The sequence below is a fragment of the Nomascus leucogenys genome, chromosome 11 (genome assembly GCF_006542625.1).
Source record: "Nomascus leucogenys isolate Asia chromosome 11, Asia_NLE_v1, whole genome shotgun sequence".
Lineage (NCBI taxonomy): Eukaryota > Metazoa > Chordata > Mammalia > Primates > Hylobatidae > Nomascus > Nomascus leucogenys.
Genome location: NC_044391.1, coordinates 22,757,044 through 22,784,175, shown reverse-complemented (window position 1 = coordinate 22,784,175; position 27,132 = coordinate 22,757,044). Strand labels below are relative to the sequence as shown.

Sequence of the window (27,132 nt, the reverse complement as noted above, 5' to 3'; positions counted from 1 at the left end):
AAATTTTCTGTTATTCTAGTATCTTAACATGGCAGCATTCCAAATAAAATGGCTACATAAACACAAAAGTATTATCATGAGAGTAATAAAAATATCTACGGCAGTTTGGCTGTCTGAGGTTTCTCAGTAAGCAAGGAGATAATACAACATATTCTGGCTCCTCTTAGATATCTTTTAGATCTACATAGCTTTCACAGTGTAAAAAAGGATACTGTAGTTAGAGAAAAAATGAAAATAGCTGCAAAAGCTATATTCAAAAGCCTGCCTCTTTTTGCCAAACTGGCAAATGAACACTGAAAATAGCTAGCATGAGGTCTACAAGCAGAAAACTGTTGAAACTTGGAATACAACTACTGTATGAAACATCACTCTTACTTCCCATGAAAACACAATTACCTATAATGATCACAGCTCTCTAAATAAGTAAATTTTCAGATAGCTGAAAATTTTCATAGGCAGTATTCAGCTTTTATACATTTGACTTTTCAACTACTCAAAATGTTGTGTTATACTTTAACTTCCCCTTCACAACTATTTTTCAAACTTTGAATTCAGGATTTTATACAGTGACTGAAAAATAAACATTTCAAGCTCTTACACTGTGGTGCTGTTGGCAAATAGTGTAATTTTAGTAACTTTGGCATCTCTATTCAGTGTTGGCTTTCATAATTTTTGAATAATGTATTGTCCTTAATGCAAAAATATAAGTGAAAATGTTAAACTAGAAGGGTTTATCTTGGAATTAGGAAGCCAAGGTCTCAAAGCTGATGCATCTAAGACAGACACAAAAATTACTTATGCTGGCCAGGTATGGTGGCTCATGCCTGTAATCTCAGCATTTTGGGAGGCAGAGGTAGGTGGACTGCTTGGCAAGAGCAGCCTGGGTAACAGGGCGAAACCCTGTCTCTACTAAAAATACAAAAAAATAGCCAAGCATGGTGGCACGTGCCTGTAAAGCCAGCTACTTGGGAGGCTGAGGTGAGAGGATCACTTGAGCCTGGGGAGCGGAGGGTGTGGTGTACCTAGATGGCGCCACTCAACTCCAGCCTGGGTGACAGAGACCCTGTCTCAAAAAAGAGAGAAAGAAAAAAAAATAACTTATGCCCCAAAAGGTGAACTTTTAGCCTCAACTGAGGCCCCATAAACCTAAATCAATCATATTTTCTATTAAAGAAAAAAAATAAAAATTACACACTATGTATGGAAGTTTAGAAATCTATAGTCAAATATCTTTTGAAATAATTTTTACTGCTTTTAAGCAGTGTTAAATGCTTAAAAATTTTTTTTAAAGTGAATTCTATGTTTACACTTTGGGGAATTGATTTCTCTCTAATATATCTTTAATAATTATGTACATATAAAATTAGTACAAGTTTACAAAATAATATTAAAAGACAACAATTCCCTTTCTCAAACTTATTACAAAGAACAACTACAAATTGCTACAGTACAAAACTGTTTAGATTATATTCACTGGAAAAGAACTCACTCCACCACCGTTTCAAAGTCATTGAGTCTTCCTAATTTTGCTGTGTCCTCCACCATTAGGTACTCTTTATCACCCATTATTATTACTACCGGGGAAAATCTAGAGGTATTATATTGTGTCAGAGTACAAAACTATTTCACTCCTAGGAACTCTCCTTTTTTCTTCTTCATTGTCCTGCTGAACCTAAATGAATTTATTAAGTTCAACTAAGTTTATTCAATATTACAATTTCAGCCCCATTTTTCTGAGGACGTTCTACTTTATTATATGGAAAAGAGTTAACATAGCAGGCTTCAGATGGCTATCCTTAGAAAAGCTTCTTGCAAGGTTGATCCATGGCTGGTGTCTGGGAACTTGGATTTCAGGTGGGTTCCCATCACCCTAACTGTTAGGAGTCCTTCAAAGTGCCAAAATTGTTTGTATAAATAATGTGGTATATGCTAATCACCTGCTTTTCTTCAGAAAGTCTGGAATATTGGTACATGCTAGTTAGAAGGTACCTATGTGACCAGCTGTCAATCAAAACCTTGGACACCGAGTCTCTAAAGAACTTCTTTGGCAGAATACATTTCATACACATTGTCATAATTCAATGCTGGAGAAATTATGTAAATTACATACATATTGTATGATTAAATGGGAAGAAGACTCTTGGAAGCTTGTGCCTGGTTTCCTCTGGGCTTCACTCCATGAACCCTTTCCCTTTGCTGATTTTACTTGGAATCCTTTTCCTGTAAGTTTAGCTTTGAACTATATGCTGAGTCCTGTGAGTTCCCTAAGGGAATCACTGAACCTGGCAGGGTCTTGAGGACACCTGAAAAAAGTGGTGTCAGAAGTGGGATTTACCAGACCATCTCACTAAAATATGGCAAATGCACTGTTTGGGAAAAGAAAGGATGAATAGGTAGAGTATCACAAACCTTTGATGCCTGGGCAGCTATGGAATTATTCATAATATGAAACAGTAGGTAAGCTGCTTTTTGTTATGAGAGATAAAAGTTGTCAGCGAGATTTGAGAACGATAGATCCAATGCTGGGAGAGTTCACCTGCTGATCCCCTGGCTGCTTTGGCAATTTTGGCTAAAGTTGGGGGTTGGGGGATACATCCAAGGTGATGTCTTTTGTTTTTGTTCTTTCCTGAGACAGGAGGAGAAAGAGTCCAAATATTACTAAAAGTGAGCACTGAGTGGGCACAAAGTGTTAAAAGTTTACACTGCTTTCTCCTCCAAGTGCCAGGGATAAAGGTTAAATCAACTCCCAAGGCTGGAGTAAAGCTTTAGATAAACTCAGAGGAAAAAAAGAGGGGGGTGCCCTCCAAACGTTTGTTAAGCCTAGCTGCTGCTGCACCAACCCCATCACCCTTATGTTCCATCCAAGATCTACGCAAATCCTCCCACCCCCACCACTGTAATATGAACCTGTAAATGAGAAATTTACTGCTAGGAGTTTAAATAAACGTGTAATTATTATAAGGAAAAAGGAAATTTTCACAAAATCATTTTGTATTTTGTGGGCATTGCATCTGGATGTATGATAAAAGTGATATAAAATGTTACATGCTTGTAATTTCATAAATGCTAGAGGGATCATCCCAATCAGGAAAGCTGAAAAGAAGAACCATTAATGGGACAAAACTCCCTTGCTTTCTGCTGCTGGTGAGCAGAACACTTTGAATATCAGAAACAGAGTAAGTCTTCATAGCTGATGATTTTTGCATACTAGAATGTCTGCAGTTAAGGAGAAGCAATTTCTAGATGTAGATACACATTTAGTTTTAAAAACCAGTTTTTATTTACTAATGAGCTCTTATAAAATCAGATTCTGACCCTTAGAGGCTGACAATTTTTCACCCTGATGTGTGTGTGTGTGTGTGTGTGTGTGTGTTTTTTTTTGAGTGGGTCGATTTGGACTCTAAGGTTGCCACGATAAAAAAGGCTTAAGAAAAAGCCTTGTTTGTCACTTGGACATGGAACACAGCTGTCTGGTTTTACAGTCTCAGCTTTCTTGCTGCAAAGACTAACTGGAAGCTTTTTGGAAATGTTAAATTCACAGGTCCTAATTACCTGGGCCTATTAGCTAAAACCTCATGCTGTCTGATATGGGCTGTTTCAGCCTCTCAGCATGAGCTCTGCTGAACTAAAAGCAGGAACAGGCTCAATGAACAGAACTGTGACTCTGGGACTGCTGCAAATTTAGGACACCCCTCTGTGGGCCCTAAACTATGAAAACCATCAACAGATGCCAGCTGGATTCTCTGGGTCACATCCAAATACCCACAGGAAAGGACCTGTTCTCTGATGGGACAATCTAAAATTGAGCTGCTGATCGACTCTGTATTTCTGATTAAGTGGCTAATTGCGTTCTTAATTTGTGATTCCTGCCAAAAGCTACAAGTTGGCGCACATCACAAGAAGTATGATCCCTCCACACCTATTCCTGACAGACTGGATTCTGGACTCCCTTTAGGGCAGGGGTCCCCAATCCCCAGGCCGTAGCCTGGTACCTGTCCATGGCCTGTTAGGAACCAGGCCACACAGCAGGAGGTGAGCAGCAGGCAAGTGAGCATTACCCCCTGAGTTCTGCCTCCTGTCAGATCAGTGCAGCATTAGATTCTCATAGGAGCGCAAACCCTATTGTGAACTGCACACACAAAGGATCTAGGCTGTATGCTCATTATACCTGATGATCTGAGGTGGAACAGTTTCATCCCGACACCATCCCCACTCTGCTGTACGTGGAAAAACTGTCTTCACATAACCGATCCCTAGTACCAAAAAGGTTGGGGACCACTGCTCTAGGGGATGTCTCACTGCTTTTGCCTTGTGTTTGGGTTTCTTGATTCATTGCAACTTACAACAAAAGACTGATAAACCTGAGTCTACTTCCCTTACCTTTCTCCTCGCACACACATCTTAGTGAGACAGTTTGATTACTAAAGGAAGCTTTCCCCAAAATGGGATTTTTTTTCCTAAGCTGCTCACCAGATAATTGGTTAGGAAAAAAAGAGTGGCGAAGTTATGTAAATTCATTATGAAAATTTTTGAAAATTCAGAGTTCATCCTGACCAATTCCTGAATATAATGTGTCTTTCTGGTCAAATTATATAAATATATTGTTCTAAGAAAATGCTTTTGTCCCTCTTGCATTCAACCTTTTGGGATAAAAAGTCTGGGTGAGAACAAGAGATAGCTGGAAAACTATAAAGTTAAGATTGTTAAATGGGACACATTTTGTAACAAGACATAAAACAAAAACCTGGCACCTAGGGAGGCATAGGAAATGATTTGTTTTTCAGAACTGATTTTGGAAGGGTTCCTCTCTTCCTGAAGGAAAACTTCCCATGCTGCCTTCCTAAGTGTCTTCAGCACTTTGAACTCAAACTGACTGCTGAGCCTATGATTACACCTAACAGCCCTGACTATGAGACAGCAGAGGCTGGCCCAGCTTCTGCATTTTCTTTTTCCTTTTTTAAAAAATTCTTTATTTTATTATTTATTTATTTTGAGATAGGGTCTCATTCTCTAGCCCAGGCTGGAGTACAGTGGTGTGATCATAGCTCACTGAAACCTTGAACTCCTCACTTTATATCACTCCTGGGCTCAAGCAATCTTCCCATCTTAGCCTCCTGAGTAGCTAGGACCACAGACACACATCATCATGCCTGGGTAACTTTTTTTTTTTTTTGACACAGAGTTTTACTCTTGTTGCCCAGGCTGGAATGCAGTGGCACGATCTCTGCTCACTGCAACCTCTGCCTCCCAGGTTCAAGCGATTCTCCTCCTGCCTCAGCTTCCTGAGTAGCTAGGACTATAAACACCTGCCACCACGCTGGGCTAATTTTTGTATTTTGAGGAGAGACAGGGTTTTACCATGTTGGCCAGGCTGGACTTGAACTCCTGACCTCAGGTGATCCACCTGCCTCGGCCTCCCAAAATGCTGGGATTACAAGCGTGAGCTACCATGCCTAGCCTAATTTTTTTTATTTTTAGTAGAGAAGAGGTCTCCCTATGTTGCCCAGGCTGGTCTTGAACTCCTGCCCTGAAGCGATCCTCTGGCACTAGCCTCCCAAACTGCTGGGATTACAGGTGGGTGCCTCCACGCCCACTCCCTGCACTTTCACACAGAACATCCATAAATATTGTCCTCCATAGATGTGAGGCAAATGAACTGGTATCATGGACATGCAAATCTGTTTGGAACTGACTATATTTAGGCATTCTTGAAGCCAAATACCAAACTGAACTAATTGGACTGGAAACCCTTGGGCAGGAGACCCAATGGTGAGAGTTCATACTGGGGACTGCCTGACTAATACAGATGCTCCTCGACTTATGATGGGGTTACCTCTGAATAAAGCCACTCTAAGTCAAAACCACAAGTCAAAAATGCATTTAATACTCCTGTAAACCAATCATAAAGTCAAAAACTGTAATTCAAATAATCATTAAGTCAAGGACTGTCTGCATATGTCCTGTTTGGAGTATCCTAACAATTGTGAATTCTTTGTTTCCAAGAGTACTGTATTAGTCCATTTCCACAGTGCTATAAATACCTGAGACTGAGAAGTTTATAAAGAAAAGAGGTTAAATTGGCTCATGGTTCTGCAGGCTGTACAGGAAGCATGATGACTGCATCTGCTCTGCTTCTGGAGAGGCCTCAGGAAACTCAATCATGGCGGAACGGAAAGGAGGAGCAGACACTTCACATGGTGGGAGCAGGAGCAAGAGAAAGAGCAAGGGGGAAGGTGCTACACACTTTTATACAACCAGATCTCACAAAAACTCACTCATTATCACAGCAAGGGGATGGTGCTAAACCATTCATGAGAAATTTGCCCCCATGATCCAATCATCTTCCACCAGGCCCAACTTCAACATTATGGATTACAATTCAACAAGAGATTTGGTAGAGACACAGATCCAAACCATATCAGGTACTATGAGTGTCCTCTGGAAATGCACACCTTTCAGTGTACCCTGATTATCAGGACACTGCTGAAAAGCCTGAAGAACTTACATGATTCAACTTAACCAGATATGTGCTGTCCAAATTCACCTTCAGGCCAGATAAAAACGAAACTAAAATGCAGAAACTGAAGACGGAAGCCACCTGGCTTTCTATGATAGACCTTTATAATCAATGAAATTTGTTTTAACTGGCCAAATTCTGGACCTCTAAAGGGCTTAGCTGTCAAGGTACCTTGGCTAAATGCCAAGGGAGTGGACCATGCAGAAAAGAGTTAACATATCAGGCTTGAGATGGCTATCCCTACAAAGGCCTACTTGCAAGACTGGCCCATGATTGGTATCTGGAAACTTGGATTCCTCTCCTAGGGAATAAACTTTTGACCTTTTAAGGTTTCTATAGTGGAGACAGGAATTTTTAAAGTTTTAGAAATAAAGATGGGGTCAGTATATATATAGTGTCTGTGTCTGTCACAGATGCCATTTCTACCTATTAAATTGGTAAATGAATTTGGAAACACAAATTGAAGTCATTACTCATTGCTGATGGAGGTACAACTTGGAACAATTGTTCTGTAGAATAATTTTACAGTATTTGTTCATGTTGAAAATAAATATGCCTTGGGCCTAGAATCCTGATTTTACATATATTCACCTCTATGTATTACCTAATATATGTATTTTCTGTACCTAAATGAGATATAATGAGACCAACTTTTAACAAGCTAAAAAGATCAGTGTGCATCTATATACTAAGTGTAGTTTTGCAAAACTTTTTAATTATATATACATGTAGATATACCACACACAAAGACATATGGCATGTGTATGTGTATATAAGGTTATGATACAAAATTACTTATTGTGAGTTACAATTTTGAAAAATTAATAGATATTATCCTAGGATAACTCCTATAACAGGTACACAAAGAGACATGTACAGTGACGCTTATTTTGGCATTATTTATAATAGCAGGGGTTAGGCAACCAGCAAGGGCTACTGTACGATGAAACTGACTTGGTGGTTTCATTACGTATCCCAATTGTCAAAATCTTTAGGTCTATTCCTTTAGGCTAAGTGGAGGAAAGAAGCTGGGGGAGGTCTCGCCATTTAGTTTGTGCACTTCTACTTAATTCCAGAATGGTGCATCACCCCCAGCTCTATGTCCCTGTCCTTCTGGCACACTTTTTTCAGGTTAATACACCTCCTGTCTTCTTCCTGCCATTTGGGATTGAATTAATTTTTCATTATGTAGGACCGTCCCTCACATTTTGCAATGTTAATCATCCCTGACCTCTGCCAATTAAATATCTGTAGTGTTTTCCAGACATTGTTACAATTTTTTCCAGGTATTTTCAAATACCCTCCTGAGTTGGTGACGGGCAGCACCACCCCAACTCACAGGAAGAAATCATTAAAACAATTGGGAACAATACTTTTTAAACATCTGCTCATTTGATTCAAAGTAGACTTACATCAGTAATATCTAAGTACAGAGATGTCTATGTCATACTCCCCCGTATATGTAAAAATGAAAACTAGTCGATATGCTCCTGAAATCCCATTAAGTGAGAATAAATTAAGAAAAAAGGATAAATCTACAAGGTCAAAAAGAACGAGAGGAAACAATAGCAGATGAAAAATTTCAAAAAAGCTGGAATTTTGAAAGCTGGAAAACAAATACACAAAAGGCAACCAGTTTAGCAAAGCTAAATTGAGTAAGCAAAGGTCAAACCTAATTCTACAACCAAGAAAGAAAAAAAAGCAGCCTACTTTTTGTTAAAGAACACCAAAAAGTCTCAGAAATTAGAGGTATAGGTAGCTTTGAGGCATGAGATGTGGCTAAAAACTGCAGAGACTGAAAAATATATTTTTTTGAGACAGGGTCTCATTCTGTTGCGCAGGCTGCAGTGCAGTGGTGCTATCACAGCTCACTGTAGTCTTCACCTCCTGGGCTCGGGCTATCCTCCTGCTTCAGCCTCCCATGTAGATAATTTTTTTTATTTTTTATTTTTGTAGTGACAGGGTTTTGCAGGCTGGGCATGTTGCCCAAGCTGGTCTCAAACTCCTGGTGTCAAGTGATCTTCCCGCCTTGGCCTCCCAAAGTGCTGGGATTACAGGCATGTGTCACCATGCTTGGCCAAAAAATCTTATAAGGAGTTAACAATGACCAGATTCTCTATCCCAGCTAATGCAGCTGAGCTAGTGCTCCTGTTCTGAAACATTGCTTTTTTTTTTTTTAAATTACCACAAAGAAAATTACTAGATTTACAAAAGTATGTATGATAAACGTACATGGCAAACATCCTTATGCATCTAAAATGCAATTTCCTTACTTAAAACCCTTCAATATAGTAGTCACTGTAAAATTTTTTTAAAGGCACACTCATATAACTTATTACAGTGGAATTTACAATCTTAGGTTCTTTATTACAAACTAATTTTGACCTAAGCATAAACTATCTTTTATTACTGATATTTTGTGTAAATTTCCTACTGCTCTAAGGTGAGCTTAGGTTCCTTAAAGTTAGGGACTACATCTATACTCTTGTTTTTGTTTTTTCAAATCTGCAGTGCCCAGTAGTGTTTTGCATATTATCAATACAAACTTTAAAAATTGTTTGTAGGTACTTGAACTTTAGGAATAAATAATAATAGTAGTTCAGGGGAGGGAGGTAAAATAAATTCTTGACTGGAAACAGAAAAGTTTAACTATTAAAAAGCTGTCTGAGGCCACAGGTGGTGGTTCATACCTGTAATCCCAACACTTTTGGGAGGCCGAGGTGGGAGGATTGCTTGAGCCCAAGGGTTCAAGACCAGCCCAGGCAACATAGTGGGACTTCATCTCTACAAAACATAAAAAAATTAGCCAGCCATGGTGGCACACACTTGCAGTACCTGCTACTCAGGAGGCTGAGGTGGGAGGATCGCTTGAGCCTAGGAGGTCAAAGCTGCAGTGAGCTTTGATCATGTCACTGCACTCCAGCCTTGGTGACAGAGTGATTCCCTGTCTCAAAAAAAAAAAAAAAATAGCTGTCTGAAATATTAACCAATGTTAAGTAGTGAATCTTTAATGCAGTCATTTCCCAAGTGCTACAAACTTCCACTCCCTTTGTATTAGTTCTGGCCTGCCATCCTCTTCTGCCTGGCAAATTATAATAACCCATCTTCCATCTCTTTTCCCTTCTATAATCTTCCACCTGTTTTCCCTACATTTACTTCATCTTCATCAATGATTCTAGTAGTTATTTCTGTAACAATGATTCTCACTATTCAGGCAATGCAATCTTGGTCGTGAGGCACAGAGAAACTCTACTTCGGTGATTTAGGAGAGGTTTCTGGATCATAAAATGAAACTCATAGTAATAAATCATTTCTTCTGTTTATAGATGTTGTCTAGAGACAGAAAGGACAAAGCTGAAAGTGGAAGACAAGAATATGCAAAGAATCCTAATTCTTTATGATGTCATTGAATCACTGAATTAACCAGTCCTTGATCCATTCTATCTGAGTTCAGCTGAATAAGATGATAAATCATTCTAATTGTTTATGCCATCTTGTGTGACAAAATAAATTTATCATTGTTCATGCTCAAATAAGTTTTCTATTTCTTGAATTTGAAGGCATTCTAACTAATACATAAATTTTCTTTCTTGACTTTCCTGGAATTGATAACTGTTATCTTTTTTGCACTTACAGGGGCCACCATAATATATGCAGTCCATTGTTGACCAAAATGTTATGTGGCAAATACTGTACTTATATAGAGTAGTATATAAATCAAATAATACTGTATTTTCACTATACTTTTTCTATGTTTTGATATGTTTCAATACACAAATACTTACCATTTGGTTACAATACAACTGCCTACAGCATTCAGTACAGTAACATGCTGTACAGGTTTATAGCCTAGGAGCAATAGGCTTTTACATATAACCTGGGTGTATAGTAGGCTATAATATCTAGGTTGGTGTAAGTATACTCTATGATGTTCACATGACAAAATCATCTAATGATGTATTTCTCAAAATGTATCCCCATTTTAACTGACACATGACCATATTCTTATTTTTTCCAAAATGTTTCATCAGATTCATCATTATCTATCCACATTATTCTCCATATTCAAAATAATCTATCATAACCCCTATTGTACTCCCTACTCCGAGATGCCCTCCTACACCAATCTGGGCCAGATACTCTATGGGCCTGCTGTACGACTATCATCCTAGGGCTTTTCATTCTGGATCTGGTTCTGCTGTACAATCTTAGGCTAAATCTTCCTACCTCTTGAACTATGCCCTCATTTTGCTAGAGCACATCCTCTAGTAGCCTACTGGGAAAGAAAACAATCAAAGGTAAATTTTTTGTCCTTTTCTTCTACTCTCTCCTTCTACAAGGTTGCCGACAATTTTGAAGTAATTACTTTATATCATCTAGCTTACAATATTACTGCTAGGTGTCTTAATTCCCAATACATTTAAATGTCACTAGTTTTGCTCTCTGTGGAATTTTCAGGATCTTCTCTTTATCTCCCCGTGGATCTCCATAGTTATAAAATTTCACTGATATGCCTTGGTGCGGTTCTGTTTTTTTAATTGAGGTAAAATATACATAACGTAAAATTTACCATTTTAATCATTTTTAAGCATACAATTCAGTGGCATTAAGTATATGCACACTGTTGCGCAACCATCACCACCACTCAAGTCCAAAATTTTTTCATTTTCTAAAACTGAAAGTCCATATCCATTAAGCACTAGCTCTTCATTTCCCCTTCCCCTAGTAACTACCATTCCATTTTCTATCTCCATGAAATCATGTGGTTCTTTTTAAAATTCACTTTTATAATACGGAAATCCAGCTCCTTCATTCACTTCTAGGATAAATTCTTTGATCATTTCTGCCTGTCCATTTCATTTCCCTGCTCTACTTTTTTGGAACGCCAATATTTGGATAACGGACCTCCTAGCTAGATCCTTTAACTTTCCAATCTTTGTCTCATCTTTAATCTCTTTATCTTTTGTTCTACTTTAAGGGAAATCTCCCTAACTTTATCTTCTGAATATTCTACTCAATCTAGATTCCTGCTATCATATTTTAATTTCTATAGTTCTTTCTTGTCATCTTGTTGCTCCTTTTCCTATAATATCCTATATTTGCAGCTTGGACTTAACGTCTCATCTATACAAAGGCATTAAATATTCTTTTAAAAAAGTTTTCCAGGCTCAACATAGAGGTGTCAATTCTCCCCAAACTGATCTATAGACTTTATGCAATTACAAACAAACTCCTGGCAAGAATTTTTATAGATATAGCTGATTCCAAAATGTGTATGGAAAGGGAAAGGAACTAGAATAACTAAAAAATTTTTAAAAAGAAGAATAAGGTTCAAGGAAACACACTAATTGATCTTAAGTCTTACTCTAAAGCACAACAATCAAGACAGGGTCATATTGGCAGAGGGATAGACACAGATTCATGCAACAGAAAAGAATTCAGGAACAGGTGTATACAAATATGGTCAACTCATTTTTGACAATGAAGCAAAAGCAACTCGATGGAGAAAGGGTAGTTTTTTCAACAAATGCTGTTGGAACTACTAGACATCCACGTGAGGAAAAAAAAAGTACGTTCACCTAAGATACAAGGACAACTTATACAAAAATTAACTAAAAATGGAACATAGATTGAAAAGTAAGACTTAAAACTGTAAAACTTCTAGAAGAAAAAACCACAGGAGAAAATTTTCATGACCTAGGATTAGGGAGAATTCTTAACATAACAACAAAAGCATTATCTATAAAAGAAAAAAATTGATAAATTGGACTTTATCAAAATTAAAAACTTGTGCTTTGCAAAAGAGACTGCTATTAACAGAATGAAACGAAAAACTACAGACAGGGAGAAAATATTTGCAAATCACACATCCAACAAGGAAAATGCTACAACCTAGATGAATCTCAAAGGTATCATGCTGAATGCAAGAAACCAAGTCTCAAACGGCTATATACTATATGATTCTACTGATAAGACATTCTCAAAAAAAAAAAAAAAAAAAAAAACTATAGCGATGGAAGACAGACCAGTGGTTGCTAAAGGCTAGCGAGTGGGAGAGGGTATGACTATACAGGGATAAGACAAGGGAGTTTTCTTGGGGTGACAGAACTGTCTGAATCCTGATTATGATGGTGGCTATCCTAATTTATACATGTGTTAAAATTCATAGAACTGTATATCCAAATATGTCCATTTTACTGTATGGAATTTAAAAAATAAAAGTTTTCTTCTACTACCTGAATTACTGAAACTGAAAATCATCCAGGTCTCCCCTACCCCAACTTATTTGTTTCAGCTTCTCTATGTCATGGTACAGAAGTTCCTCAAGTGTCTTTTTGGCTCATTATTCAGTTAAGAGTACTTCAAAATGACTGGAGGCCAGGTGTAGTGGCGCATGCTTATAATCCCAGCACTTTGGGAGGCTGAGGCAGGAGGATCGCTTGAGCCCAGGAGTTAGAGACCAGCCTAGGCAGAATAGCAAGACCCTGTCTCTACAAAAAATTAAAAAATTAGCCAGGCATGGTGGCATGTGCCTACAGGCCCAGCTACTTGGGAGGCTGCAGTGGGAGGATCATTTGAGCCCAGGAAGTCGAGGCTGTAGTAAGCTGTGATGACACCACTGCACTCCAGCTTGGGTGACAAGAGTGAGACCCTATCTCCAAAAAAAATTTTTTTAAAAGACCAGAAACTGTTCTCACTCATAGGTGGGAATTGAATAATGAGATCACTTGGACACAGGGCAGGGAACATCACACACTGGGGCCTGTCAGGCGGTCAGTGGCGGGGGTGGGGGTTGGCGAGGGATAGCATTAGGAGAAATACCTAATGTAAATGATGAGTTGATGGGTGCAGCAAACCAACATGGCACATGTATACCTATGTATCAAACCTGCACGTTGTACACATGTACCCTAGAACTGAAAGTATAATTAAAAAAAAAAAAAAAAAAGACCAGAAACTGTATTACGGATAGTTATAGAAGAGATAGTTGAACACTTTTAGTTATAGGAAAGAAAGAAGATACAACACCAAGTTAGCCCATATATTTTAGGTGATGCCTGCTAACCCCTTGGAAGGTATCAATGAATCAAGTTACCATAGGCTTACATTGAATAAAGTCAGAATAATTCTAGTCTATACTAGGGCAACAGGGCCCTACAAAATGTTTGTTAACAGTAAAAGCGTTTTCCTTACAGAGCTTTCTCAAAAAATTACATATTTACATATTCTTCACAAATTCAGATGCTGTTACTGAGTAATCAGTATCTGAATGAACGCACAAGATAACACAAAGACACTTTTCTAGTGGGTCTACTTCCCTTCTCTTACTGAAAGAACAAATCACAAGATAATACAAAGACATTTATTTTTCTATTGGATTCTACTTGCTTTTTCTAATTTAAGTGAAAGATTATTTCTGAATCGTAGGCTTACCTGATAATAGCCAAACTCTTATATTGCTGAACAACTATAGCCCTCACCTAAGGAAACTGGTTTAGAATCAGGGAATATTTTATTATTTTCCTGTCCCTCAATGCTATCCCACTGATTCAATCTAAGAAACAGGGTAAGGCATGCTATTACAAAAGAGATTTCAGGAGAAAGTGAACATATGCTATAGGTACTGCATAATACTTTCAATTATATTATAAAATGAAAGATAAAATTTCTAATGTTCTTCCTGTTTAAAGTCAAACATTAAGAATGGTCTGGAAAACACTGTGGCCTACTGCCACATTTGCAAAAGTATCTTCTTGTGATGAATAATTTATACTTTAGAGTAACGCTTTCCCCAAACATTCTACCACAAGGTGTTCTAAAAATGAAGGGTATTTCTCCCTTAGATCCCTTAAACTTACTAAACAAAAATTTAATGTAAGGTACAGCTAGATGAGATGCAAGCCGAAAGGAAATACCTAGTCCATTGTGGTAGTGTTAATAATTAAGTCAAAGGAAACCAATTAAGACAGGCCAAGTGTAGTGGCTCACAGCTGTAATCCCAGCACTTGGAGAGGTCCAGGTAGGAGGATTGCTTGGGTTCAGGAGTTAGAGACAAGCCTGGGCAACATGGTGAAAGCCGGTCTCTACTAAAAATACAAAAATTAGCCAGGTGTGCTGGTGCACACCTCTAATCCCAGCTACAGGGAGCCTGAGGTGGGAGGACTGCTTGAACCCAGAAGGCGGAGGTTGCAGTGAGCCAAGATTGCGCCACTGCACTCCAGCCAGGGCGACAGAGTGAGGCCCTGTCCTCTCCTCCATCAAAAGGAGTAAAGACAAATTCTAAAAGAAGATAATGCCTTTTATAACATGATCGCTTCAGTTTTTAATTCACTGATTTTGTAAAAATACAATCATATGCCTTTAAAGATCAAGGGGCTACAAATGCTTTCTTCCGTTATATTCCAATTTTATTTACCTGACAGCGGTTCCATCACTTCTCTATTAAGAAAGAACAATCCAATTTTTCTGGAGAAATCCCCTTTCACCACATTCAAAGCATAGTTTAGTAGAGCTGGCTCCACTCCAGGTACAAAGTAACTCAATGGAGCAAGAATAGGTTTTTCAACAAATGGTACTGAAACAACTAAATATCCATGTGCAAAGAAACCCTTTCCTTCTTGACGTATCTTCTCAGGACCCATCTTTAGCTCATAAATAAAACAAAAGTATACAAAAAGAATTTTTTCCTCTCCTCATAGTCAAGTTTGCAAGCCAATCTGTACTTGAACTCGTTTTTCTCTTCTACCTATCACAATGAAAGTACACATCTTTAGAAGCAAAGGCATATGTTCTCTTTATGCAATAGATCCCTTCCTTTTCAAAAACCTTTCCTTCCTTTCCAAAAATTATGTTATCTCATTTATCTTAACCCATTCCTATACCACCATTTCCCTAGAATCTAGAGAATGATAAAGGCCTAGATCACCTATTAACATGCAAACATATTCTGTTATTTTCTATCATTAAAAAATCTCCTGGCTTAAACGATGGTCTTCTCAATAGACGCATGGTCAACTGCATATCCACAAGGAAAAAATACACACCAAAGTCAAATTCCAGATGAACTGCAGATGTATATGTGAAAGGTAAAACAATAATGCTTTCAGAAGAAAACATGAAGGAACATCTTCATGATCACAGTGTAAACAAAGATATACAAGACAAATAAAAATCTCTATGGAGATTTTTAGGAGTATATATATCATTTAGGAGTAGAATGAGGTCGGGCACAGTGGCTCACGCTTGTAATCCCAGCACTTTGGGAGGCCGAGGCGGGTGGATCACGAGGTCAGGAGATCGAGACCACGGTGAAACCCCGTCTCTACTAAAAATACAAAAAATTAGCCAGGCGTGGTGGCAGGCGCCTGTAGTCCCAGCTACTTGGAGAGTCTGAGGCAGGAGAATGGCGTGAACCCGGGAGGTGGAGCTTGCAGTGAGCCGAGATTGCGCCACTGCACTCCAGCCTGGGTGCCTGGGTGACAGAGTGAGACTCTGTCTCAAAAAAAAAAAAAAAAAAAAAAAAAAAAAAAATCTCCTGGCTTAAACGATGGTCTTCTCAATAGACGCATGGTCAATTGCACATCCACAAGGAAAAAATACACACCAAAGTCAAATTCCAGATGAACTGCAGATGTATATGTGAAAGGTAAAACAATAATGCTTTCAGAAGAAAACATGAAGGAACATCTTCATGATCACAGTGTAAACAAAGATATACAAGACAAATAAAAATCTCTATGGAGATTTTTAGAAGTATATATATCATTTAGGAGTAGAATGAATGAAAAGACACAGACTAGCATATACTACATGATTCAACTTATATGAAGAACCACAACGGTAAAACTGTGTTGTTGAAGTCATGATAATGGTTACTCTTGGGAGACACAATTTTTACTGGATGGACGAGGGAAGGCTTCTGGGGTACTAGTTACATTTCTCTACATCTAGATCTGGACGCTAATGACATAGTTGTGTTCACTTTGTGAATATTTATTGAGCTGTATTCTTGATTTGTATGTTTTTATGTATGTATGTATGTTCAAAAAGTTTCTTACATTCTAAAAAATATAAATGAAACAAAAACTCCACAAATATCCCACACGTCGCTACTACACCTTAACTCTGCTCTACCTAACAGTAAATCTTCTTCTCTAAAGAGTTGTTTACATATCTGTTCCATTAATCATTTCCCATTTGCTCTTCAACTCACTGCAATCTGGCTTCTATTCTCACCACTCCCTGACTGTTTATCAAGATCAACAGCAATATCCCATGTGTGCCAACTGTCAACTTATTGCCTCTCAACTCAAAATTCATCCTCCATTACCCGCTGCACTATAATGAAGGTGGGCATTGGAAACTACTTTCCTTTGCTGGCTGTCATGCTGTTAAACTTTGTCAGTAGAGGATATGGGAGGGACACTACAGGAGAAAGGATTATTTTCCTGGTTTTGCTCTGTTTCTCTCAGTAGGCTTCTGCTGTGTGTGGATGCTAATAGTGAATGATACCTTCCTGTCGGCAACTTCTCTTGGGATCCTGGAGGATGGCTTCTAAGCACGTATCACCCCCATGAGTGGACTCCCAGAGAGGTCTACAGTTTTTTCCCCCAGCACCCTAGAAGATAGCTTTCCAGGCAGTACACAGTGCCCCCAGTGAGTTCTGCTGGTGGAGCACTTCCCATGAGCTGTTTTCCCTGGCCCCTCAGATGAGGGTTTTCTACAGGTAAGTTCTTTAAGTGCAGCACCCCAGAGAACTTCTCTGCCATCCCAAGGGCCATAGCTACGCCCTTTCCAATGATCTCTGAATCTCAGTCCAGGGGTGGTGGAGGGGGGCCTCTTTCAGATTTGTTCCTTCCTTGGGTGCTCTGCCTCAGGCCTAGTGGTAATGGTTGCTCCCTATATCTGCTACATATATATACATATTCTTTAGAGTTCTCTTTTCCCCTCAGTAGGTAATCTGTTATAGTAAATAATTCTCTATATTAAACTTTCCCTTTTCAATTACTTTGTGGTTTCTGTCACTTAACTGGACACTGATCATATCACAGAATCCAGTATATTTTCTCCTACTTTCATCCTATCTGAACTCTTAGCAGCCTTCTGAACAAATGTTCTCTCCTCCTTTCTGAAATACTTCCCTGTTTCAGCTACCAAGATACCAGGACCTCCTGTCTTTCCTCCAGCCTCACTGGACACCTAGTTCTCAGATTCCTGATGGAATTTATCTGGTGTCTAAATGTTGGAGGTCCTCTGAGCTTGCTCCTAAGCCCCACACCTACTTCTTCAACTACATTTTCCCCTGGTTGATCTCATTCTGTTTTAGGAGTTTAAATCCCACATATACTTACATATACTGATGATTCCTAACTTCTGAACTATTGACCTCTGTTCTGAAATCCAGACTCCTGTAACAGTGCCTACTTGACATCTTGTACTAGAGATGTAACTGGTTACCTCAATTCTTTTGATCCTTTCCACCAACCTATTCTTCCTCCAATCTTATGCATCTCATAAATGACATTGTCACCTGCTCCCTCAGGCCAATAACAGAAAACTCATCCTTCAGTCTTTTCTTAGTCTGAAAATATATTATGAATATGACCAAACCTTCCCATCTCTTGGGTAATCCCAGCTCAGGTCACCTTCACCTCTTACCCTAACAACTTCAACAGCTTCATTCATTTGTCCATTTCTACTTTTGCCCTCTCATCACTACAATCTATTTTCCACACAGCAGCCAGACAATAGTTATGTTTTGCTTTACAGCATAATTCAATGGCTTGAAGCTGCATTAGAATAGTATTCAAATTCCTCCCACATTGTGCTTAGTATGCTCCAGCTACACTGGCCCCTTTTTTGCTCCATGAATATATCAACTCTTTTTCCTTTTTTTTTTCTTTTAACCCTGAGGGCTTTTGCATACGCACTTCCTTCGGCCTGAAATATTCTTATCATTACTCCCTCCTCAATTCTTAGGCTTTAACATCTTCTCATCCTTCCAACTTTGTCTTAAATATCATGTCCTTCACTGGGGGTAGTGGTTTATACCTGTAATTCCAGTGCTTTGGGAGATGGTAAGATTGCTTGAGGCCAGCAGTTCAGCCTGGGTAACACAGCAAGACTCCATCTCTACAAAATGTGAAAAAAATGAGCCAGGTATAGTGGTGCACACATGTAGTCCTAGCAACTTGGGAAGAAGGAAGGCAGGAAGATAGATTCAGACCAGGATTTTGAAGTTATAGTGAGATATGATAGCACCACTGAACTCTCTCCTGGGCAGCAGAACAAGACCGTCTCTAAAATAAAATAACAAATATCATGTTCTCAGAGATACTTTCTTTGAACACCCTATATATTGGTCTTTAATCCTGTTATCACATTATTCTCTATCACTGAATCTATGTATCCCTTCAAATCATTTGCTATAAATTTGATTTATTCATATGTTTAGTGTTTGTTTATCCTACTAGGTTATAAGTTTGCTAAGGGCAGAGACCATAATTGTTTTATTCACAGGTGTAACAATAGCACCTAGCATTTTGGCACATTAAAAAACTTAACAAATATTTATTGACAAATGAGACTGGGCACAGTGGCTCATGCCTGTAATCCCAGCACTTTGGGAAGCCAAGGTAGGCAGTTCACTTGAGGCCAGGAGTTCGAGACCAGCCTGGTCAACATGGAGAAACCCTGTCTCTACTAAAAATACAAAAAAAAAAAAAATTAGCCAGGCGTGGTGGCACGCACCTATAGTCCCAGCTACTCTGGAGGCTGAGGCACAAGAATTGCTTAAACCTGGGAGGCGGAGGTTGTGGTGAGCCGAGAGCACGCCACTGCACTCCAGCCTGGGTGACAGGGCAAGACTGTGTCTCAAAATTTAAAAAAAAAAAAAAAAAAATTTATTGACAAATGAAAGATTGATTCCTGAAAATATTCTCCTCCTCCTCTGAATTGTTACTATGGTTAACATTAATTTATTTCATGTCCATAATGCCATTGCCTCTTTCCCCATAATTGTAAAATTTCTTATTTTTTTAAACATGTAACTTAGGTTTTCCCTCTGCTACAATCCCTTTCCCTCCTTTTCGCTTCCAGAAAAAAAAAAAAAAAAAAAAAAACCAACGAAAAACACTATCCTGAAGTTTGTTTCTTAAAAATGAAGAATAGGTGTTCATCACTAGGATAGATAAAATAAGTGATGGTTAATCATACAATGGAACACTGTGCAATAGACATAACACATGAAAAAAATTTTTACATGTTCACTGTCTTAAGGAATATTTTATTTGTCCAGTCAAATTGTAAACTTGTGGGCAATGGTTTTATACTTCTTTATCTTTCCCACAGATAATACTGTCCATATTTTCCAAATCCCAAATTAAGACACATAATTAACAGAGACCAAATGTATTAAATAATACTTGAAATCATACTTGTCCTGGATATTCTGGGAAGTGTGCTCATTATACCCATAAGCAACAGCGTAACACCGAACATAAGAGTAAGTAATCTATATCTATACATGTATGCATGTATGTATTTTGATGATTATAATGGTAACTATCAGCCAGAACCCAATCTATCATACTTTGGTGTTTCAGCAACTTTTTTACACTAACTTCTAAACAAAAGTATGAAACTTGAGAGAGGTATTGACAGTAATATTTCTTTTCCATTTGCAATAATATTCCTGACCTTTAGCTACCCTAGGGATATTAACAAATCTGGGAAGAAAAAACTGGATATGCTTTACTATTTTGGCTACTCACATGGTTCAGAACTCAAGTAAGGAACAGAGGTCCCTTCAAACCCCAGCAAAATATCAGGTTTGTTAAGACATGTTTTAAGGAAAGTGGGAAATACAAGCTTTACCTCTTTTAACACACTATCATTTATCTTTATGTAATCCAAGCTTTCAAAAACTGACTGTAAAACTGTACTGTGTAAACACAAAAACAGGACAAAATGTTAACCAATGGATTAACATTGCTCTTCTTTGAAGAAATGTAACTTACAGGTTTAATATTACAGAATTAAATCTTAGATAATGTTGCTAAATGAACATATTTAATAATAAAGCTTGAAGAATACATGTGTAAAAACCTAATCCTGTGGTTTACATACCTCCTGTCATTTCATTCCCATACAATCCTGCCTGCATTTTACAATAAGAAATCACAGGTTTTGGAAGTTTAATCATTTTGGAAAGACCTTATAGTATATTGAGAAAATTATGAACACAAATCTTGGTTTGAATCCTGGCTCTATAACTTACTAGCTTACAAGCTACTTAAAGTTTTTAAGTCTTTTTTCCAATATGTAAAGGTAGACAATTAGGCCTCCCTTGCTTGGCCATTATGAAGTAAGGGTGACAAAATGTGTAAAATACACACAATGTTTGTTAAATAGTAGGTACTCAGTAAAATGTAGCCATCATCACTGTGATCACTAATTAACTTGCCTAGAATCACACAGCTGTATCTGTTTCTAAAATTTTTTTTCTTTCTTTTAAAAATAATAAAATTATAGATAGTTATCTAAACTGGAAATTATATGGAAAAGTGTAAAGAAGAAAATAAGAAGATCATTATAATCTCCAATTCCTGAATTAATCAGTGTTAACATATTGGTATATTTTCTTCTTCTCTTTCCTGTATGTATATAGCCTTCTTTTAATTGCAGAACCAGATAATGCTATATACTTAGAATCTTTTCTTTTGTACTTACTTTCTCATGAACATTTCTCCATTTGATTAACTATCCCTTGGACACATTTTAATAATAATCAAATTCTGCTATACAGATAATTCAGTTTTTGCTTTACATTTAAGTTGGTTCTAATTTATCACTATTTTGGGTAAAGTTGTGTTTATCTTTGAACCTAGGCTTTTTTTCCTACAGGGTATCTTAAGTCATGTAGCTGTTATCTATTTTCTCAGCAAAGCCCCTATTACTATGCATGTTGACATTCAAGTCCTGGCTTGGATATGAGAAAAAGAATTAATTTATACTGCATACATCTTCAGCTATAGATATGGAATCTTAGCATTGAGCACATTCTATTGCCATAGCAACAAAATATAACAGTTACATTTAAGAGGGAGTTAAGAGCTCCCATGTCTACTGTCTGTTGCCAAGGCCATAGATCTAGTCTGAGACTAGAACCTCTCCAACATCAGAAATAAGAACCTGAATCCTATGTATTTGACTTAATGTCTTTGAATTCACTTATTTTCCGTATATCTTAATGAAGTAATGAAGGGCAGAGTCTAACAGCCTGTAACACCTATCTCTTTTAAGATATGACGAAGTGAGATTAGAGTCACTGTGCTTCCCTACATCCTGAAGAAATGGCAGCAGGATGAACGTTAAGTGCTACAATGACTCTTTCAAATAGAAAAGTTAGGACAAGATTCAAAACATGATTTGACAATAGCGCAAAATATCTGAAATGAAATATCTGAAGCATATGACTTCCATAGCAAGTACATAAAATTCAAGTTTGAGTAAGAGAGCAAGGTGCTTCCGTGGAACCTAACTCCTCCAATTCACGCAGTTATTAAGCATTAGCTACACAAAAATACTAAAATGAACAAAACCCTCAAAAATCAAAACAGGAACAATACTCTCAATCTAGGCTTAAAGGAAGAAAGAGGTATTAACATTTCTTGGAGAATATGAAAAAAAGCTATGGCTTTAAAGTTATAAATCATGACATAAAGTCATCTCAAAGAAAAATGCATACCAAAATACCGTTACGAGTGTTAGGAATCATCACAGTCAATGATAGCAATTAATAACTCAAATACCTTAGAGAGAATGAAAGGATTTATGCCAGGGGTAGTATGTTGCCAAACAAAACAAAACAAAACAAAACAAACAAAAAACATAGTAATTTCAAATCCAAACAAGAGCGGTGTAGGACTTTATCAATTTTAGAAAAAGGAAAGCAGAGTAAATGTTGGAAGTCAATAACTGGTAGCCTATGCTAGAGTTACAGGATTTTTTCAAGTGTACTTCTCAGAGGAAAGGAAAGGAATACTCTTCTTGACAGCTAAAATAATAAACTCCTGCAACAACTATTTATCAACCACCAATCATGTGCTAGGCATTATTGTAGGTGAAGGGGAATGCAGCAGGAACAAAATAAACTAAAATCACTGCTTTTTGTTTCTTTCTCAAATAAAGCCAGCAAGGAGAGTTTTGTGGTGCTGCAATGTCTAAAAGGGTAGTCAGCAAAGGCCTTACCAAAGTGACTTTTTTTTTTTTTTTTTTTTTTTTGAGACAGGGTCTCACTCTGTGACTCATGCTGGAGTAAAGTGGCACAATCATGACTCATTGCACCCTCAGCCTCCCCGGCTCAAGTGATTCTCCTACTTCAGCCTCCTCCTGAGTAGCTGGGGCTACCGCCATGTACCATCACGCCCAGCTAATTCAGTTTACCTTTTGTAGAGGGGAGGTCTCACCACGTTGCCCAGGCTAGTCTTGAATTCCTGGACTCAAGTGAATTCTCCTGCTTCAGCCTCCCAAAGTGTTGGGATTACAGGTGAGCCACCAGCCAAGCCCAAAGTGACGTTTCATCAACGAGCTAAAGAAGGTGATGTAGTGAGCCATGTGGTATCTAGGGGAAAGAGTATTCCAGATAGAGGAAATAGCCAGTGCATGCACAGGAGCATACCCTATGTGTTCGAGGAACAAAAAGGAGGCCAGTGTTACTGTAGCATAGAGAGTAAGGAAGAAACTAGTAGGATATGAACTCAAGAGAAGTAATAGGGGCAGGCAACTGTGTAGGCAGGGTCTTGAAGGTCACTGTAAATCACTACCCTTTTATTCCCGGTAAAAGGGGAAGTCAGTGGAAGGTTTTTAGCAGAGAAGTGAAATGACCAGACTTACATTTAACAGGTCTAGCCTAGCTGTCTGTTAAGAAGACTAATGGGGGTGAGAAGAAAGGCTAGAAGCAGATCATTTAGGAAGTGGCTGCACTAATCCAAGTACAAGGTGATGGTGGCTTAAAGGCAGGAGGTAGCAGTGATGGTGGTGAATTCTTAGTCGGATTCTTGATGTACTCTGAAGGTAAGAACCAAAAAATTTGCTGACAGATTGGAAGCAGAAGTGAGAGAGAAGACAAAAATAAGAATGACTCCAAGGTCCTGGCATGAGCACCTGGAAGCAAGGGGTTACCACTACTGAGAGAGGAAGACTGCGGGAGGTGAGGTTTGGGCATGTGGGGGAAAATCTGCTTATATTTGAACAAGTTACATTTGAGAAGCTTATTAGGCATTACGTAGGCAAAAGGATATACTAGTCTGAAGCTGAAATGTGAGGTCTGGGGTGGAGATACAACCTGGTAGTTGACAATTTACACATGCTATTAAATTGCTGTAACAAAAGTTTACAAAGATATAAATCCCCTGATAATTTCCTTTTTTCAGATTTATTTTTCCAGATTTAAAATGCAGAGATTTTCATCCGGCCCATCCCATCTAGACTTCAAAATCATAAATTATTTAATATACAGATATAAAATTGAATACAAAAAAAGGCAGAAATCCAATTAGGGAGACAGAAGTATACAGAAACTACAACAAGACGTAAAGAGTATTGATAAGGAAGGTGGTAAGAACCATGGAGAAAGTCAAATACTATACAACTTTTAGGTTACGACCTGGCACATGGACATTATGGCATGTGCTATATTTAAAACTGGTCCTTGGCCAGGTGCAGTGGCTCACGCCTGTAATCCCAGCACTTTGGAAGACTGAGGCAGGTGGCTCGCTTGAGCTCAGGAGTCCGAGAACAGCCTGGGCAACATGACAAAACCCCATCTCCACCAAAAATACACAAAAATTAGCCAGGTGTGGTGGCATGCATCTGTGGTCCCAGCTACTCAGGAAGCTGAGACAGGAGGATCACTGGAGCCCGGGAGGCAGAGGTTGCAGTGAGCCAAGATCGCGCCACTGTACTCCACCCTGGGTAATAAAACGAGACTCTGTCTCAAAAAAAAAAAAAAAAAAAAAAAAACTCCAAAAAACAAACAAAAAACCTGGCCTTTGATGTGTGGTTGATGCTACTTCCATCTAAGGGCAAAAAATTCCAAATAGAGAGATCTCTTTTATGATTATTTAAATCATAATCTAGATAGCAGATGGATGAGAGAACCTACACTCTGCCCTTTCCCATTCCAACCCATCCTGCAAATGGCTGCCAGATTAATTTTTCTATGTCTATTCAATTTTGTTTTTACCTTCTCTCATGAGCTGAGGTATGGAATTATAATTAATTTCATCTATTTTTTAAAAAAAATTATCTAAGTTTCTCCGTCAGCATTTCTCAAATAAAGCAAAGAACACAGAAAAATGATTTGAGGAACTATTTCTAAAATTCTCCCAATGATTGTATATAACCAGTACCATTCTAAGACATAGGAGAGAAACAAATTAATTTCATACAAAAGACAACAGCAATTGGCAGCCAACTTGGGAACTTGTTAGAAATGAACACTCTCAGATCCCATTCAGACTTACTGAATTAGAAACTTGGGGGGTGAGGCCCAGCAATCTGCATTTTAACAAGCATTCCAGGTGAGTGTGATACACATTAACTTTGAGAACCTCTGGCTTAGGGCATTAACACTCAATTCTCTCAAGGATTATCAGTAGAAAAGACTACTAGACTATAAAATTCCTGAATTGGAACCTTATTATTTTTCATTTTCTCTTGCCTTATGCATCTGACATTTAATCCACATTCAGAGTTTTTGAGTAGTTAAAAGATAAGTATCCCCTCTGAGTTTCCCTGTTTCTCCTCATCCTATAATACCAAATTATCAGCCCAACATTTATTCTCCCTTTTTACTTCTTCCTATTTTATAAGAAAAGTAATGTTTTTCAAATCAGAATATCATATCCTAATTTTTTAAGTAATTCTGTAGATATCATGTCAAGTCACATTTCAGAGCAAGGAAGACTCTCAGAAGATTACTCAAATGCATCAACATACAGGTAAGAAAATGTCACCACATGGCAAATACACCTTTTACAGAAATAGAGAAAGATCAAAGAATAAATTAGCCATCTTTACAAGGCCTGAGTCTCAATAGTTGGTTTAACAGATTTAAGAGTTAGAATGGTTGAAAGATAGAATAATCTTTATTTTATTTTATTTTATTTTATTTTATTTTATTTTATTTTTTTGAGATGGAGTTTCACTCTTGTTGCCCAGGCTGGAGCGCAATGGCACGATCTCTGCTCATGGCAACCTCCACCTCCAGGGTTCAAGTGATTCTCCTGCCTCAGCCTCCTGAGTAGCCGGGATTACAGGCATGTGCCACCATGCTCAGCTAATTTTCTATTTTTAGTGGAGACGGGGTTTCTCCATGTTGGTCAGGCTGGTCTCGAACTCCCAACCTCAGGTGATCCACCTGCCTCAGGCTCCCAAAGTGTTGGGATTACAGGCGTGAGCCACTGCGTCTGGCTACAATAATCTTTATTTTTATAATTGCTTTCTGGAAATAAAAGCAAATACACTAACCAAAAACCACCAATTCTTTATTTATTGGCAGTAGCGCATGCCCTTTTTTCATTCCTTGCTCTACTTATAAATACAGAAAAAAGAACCTTAAATTAATAAGTATGCTATCTAGCTATCTAATGACATGGCACATCTTGTCCCCTACTGTCCTATCAGTGCAATACTAAGTTTCACAGAAACTAATCTCAAGACTGTTCATAATGACTTCTTCATTGTAACAATTTTTCTTTTCTTTTTTTCTTTTTTCTTTTTGAGACAGAGTCTTGCTCTGTCTCCCAGGCTGGAGTGCAGTCAGGCGATCTTCTCGGCTCACTGCAACCTCCGCCTCTCAGGTTCAAGCAATTCTCCTGTCTCAGACTCCTGAGTAGCTAGAATTACAGGCATGCACCGCCACGCCCAGCTAATTTTTGTATTTTTAGTAGAGACAGGGATTCACCATGTTGGCCAGGCTGGTCTCGAACTCTTGACCTCAGGTGAGCCACACGCCTCGGCCTCTCAAAGTGCTGGGATTACAGACGTGAGCCACAGAGCCTGGCCAGCCCCTTGTGACAATTTTTCTAACCCAACATTTATTTTTCTGGTTATATTCCATCCAACAGAGACCACCTGGAGAAAGCCAGAGTGGAGATCATATGATACTTGGTATTTCAAGTTGAAAATCATTTTAATTGTACTCTAATCTTATGTCACAAGGGTTCTGAGGTAACATACAGATAATAAATCAAGCGGTAATAAGTGCCATGGGAAGCAGTGTAGCATACCTAGAAAGAATATGGGCTTTGTAGCCATGAAGATCTTTTGGCTTCAAGTCTTAATTCTAGCCTTATTTGCTCTCGTTTTATAAGACAGAAGCCATAACATTAGTATACTGCCTCATATTGTTGTTACCTAGTTCTCAGTTATTTTAAAATACAAACTCCTTGAAAATAGGAATTATATGTTTTACATACCTCTGCATTCCGCCACATTGTATTTACACAGGTGCTCAAGAGATATTTGACTAATACTGGAATAGATTTTAATGAATTAGATAAACTCCTTAATAGGTGGCCCTTGCTTCCAGATCCCACCCCCAACTGAAT

At 38.2% G+C, this 27,132-nt stretch overlaps 1 protein-coding gene across 4 annotated transcripts in view; it reads right to left on the bottom strand.

Moving 5' to 3' along the window:
• The window catches only part of ANKIB1 (ankyrin repeat and IBR domain containing 1), a 153,050-nt gene that overhangs the window by 115,263 nt on the left and 10,655 nt on the right, over positions 1-27,132 (bottom strand). The window contains exon 1 of one of the 4 annotated variants that reach the window (XM_030822064.1): positions 2,410-2,891. The exons of 2 other annotated variants lie outside the window; for them this stretch is intronic. The gene's annotated coding sequence lies outside the window, so the exon portion shown is untranslated. One more of the 4 variants, XM_030822065.1, reaches the window with a different exon arrangement.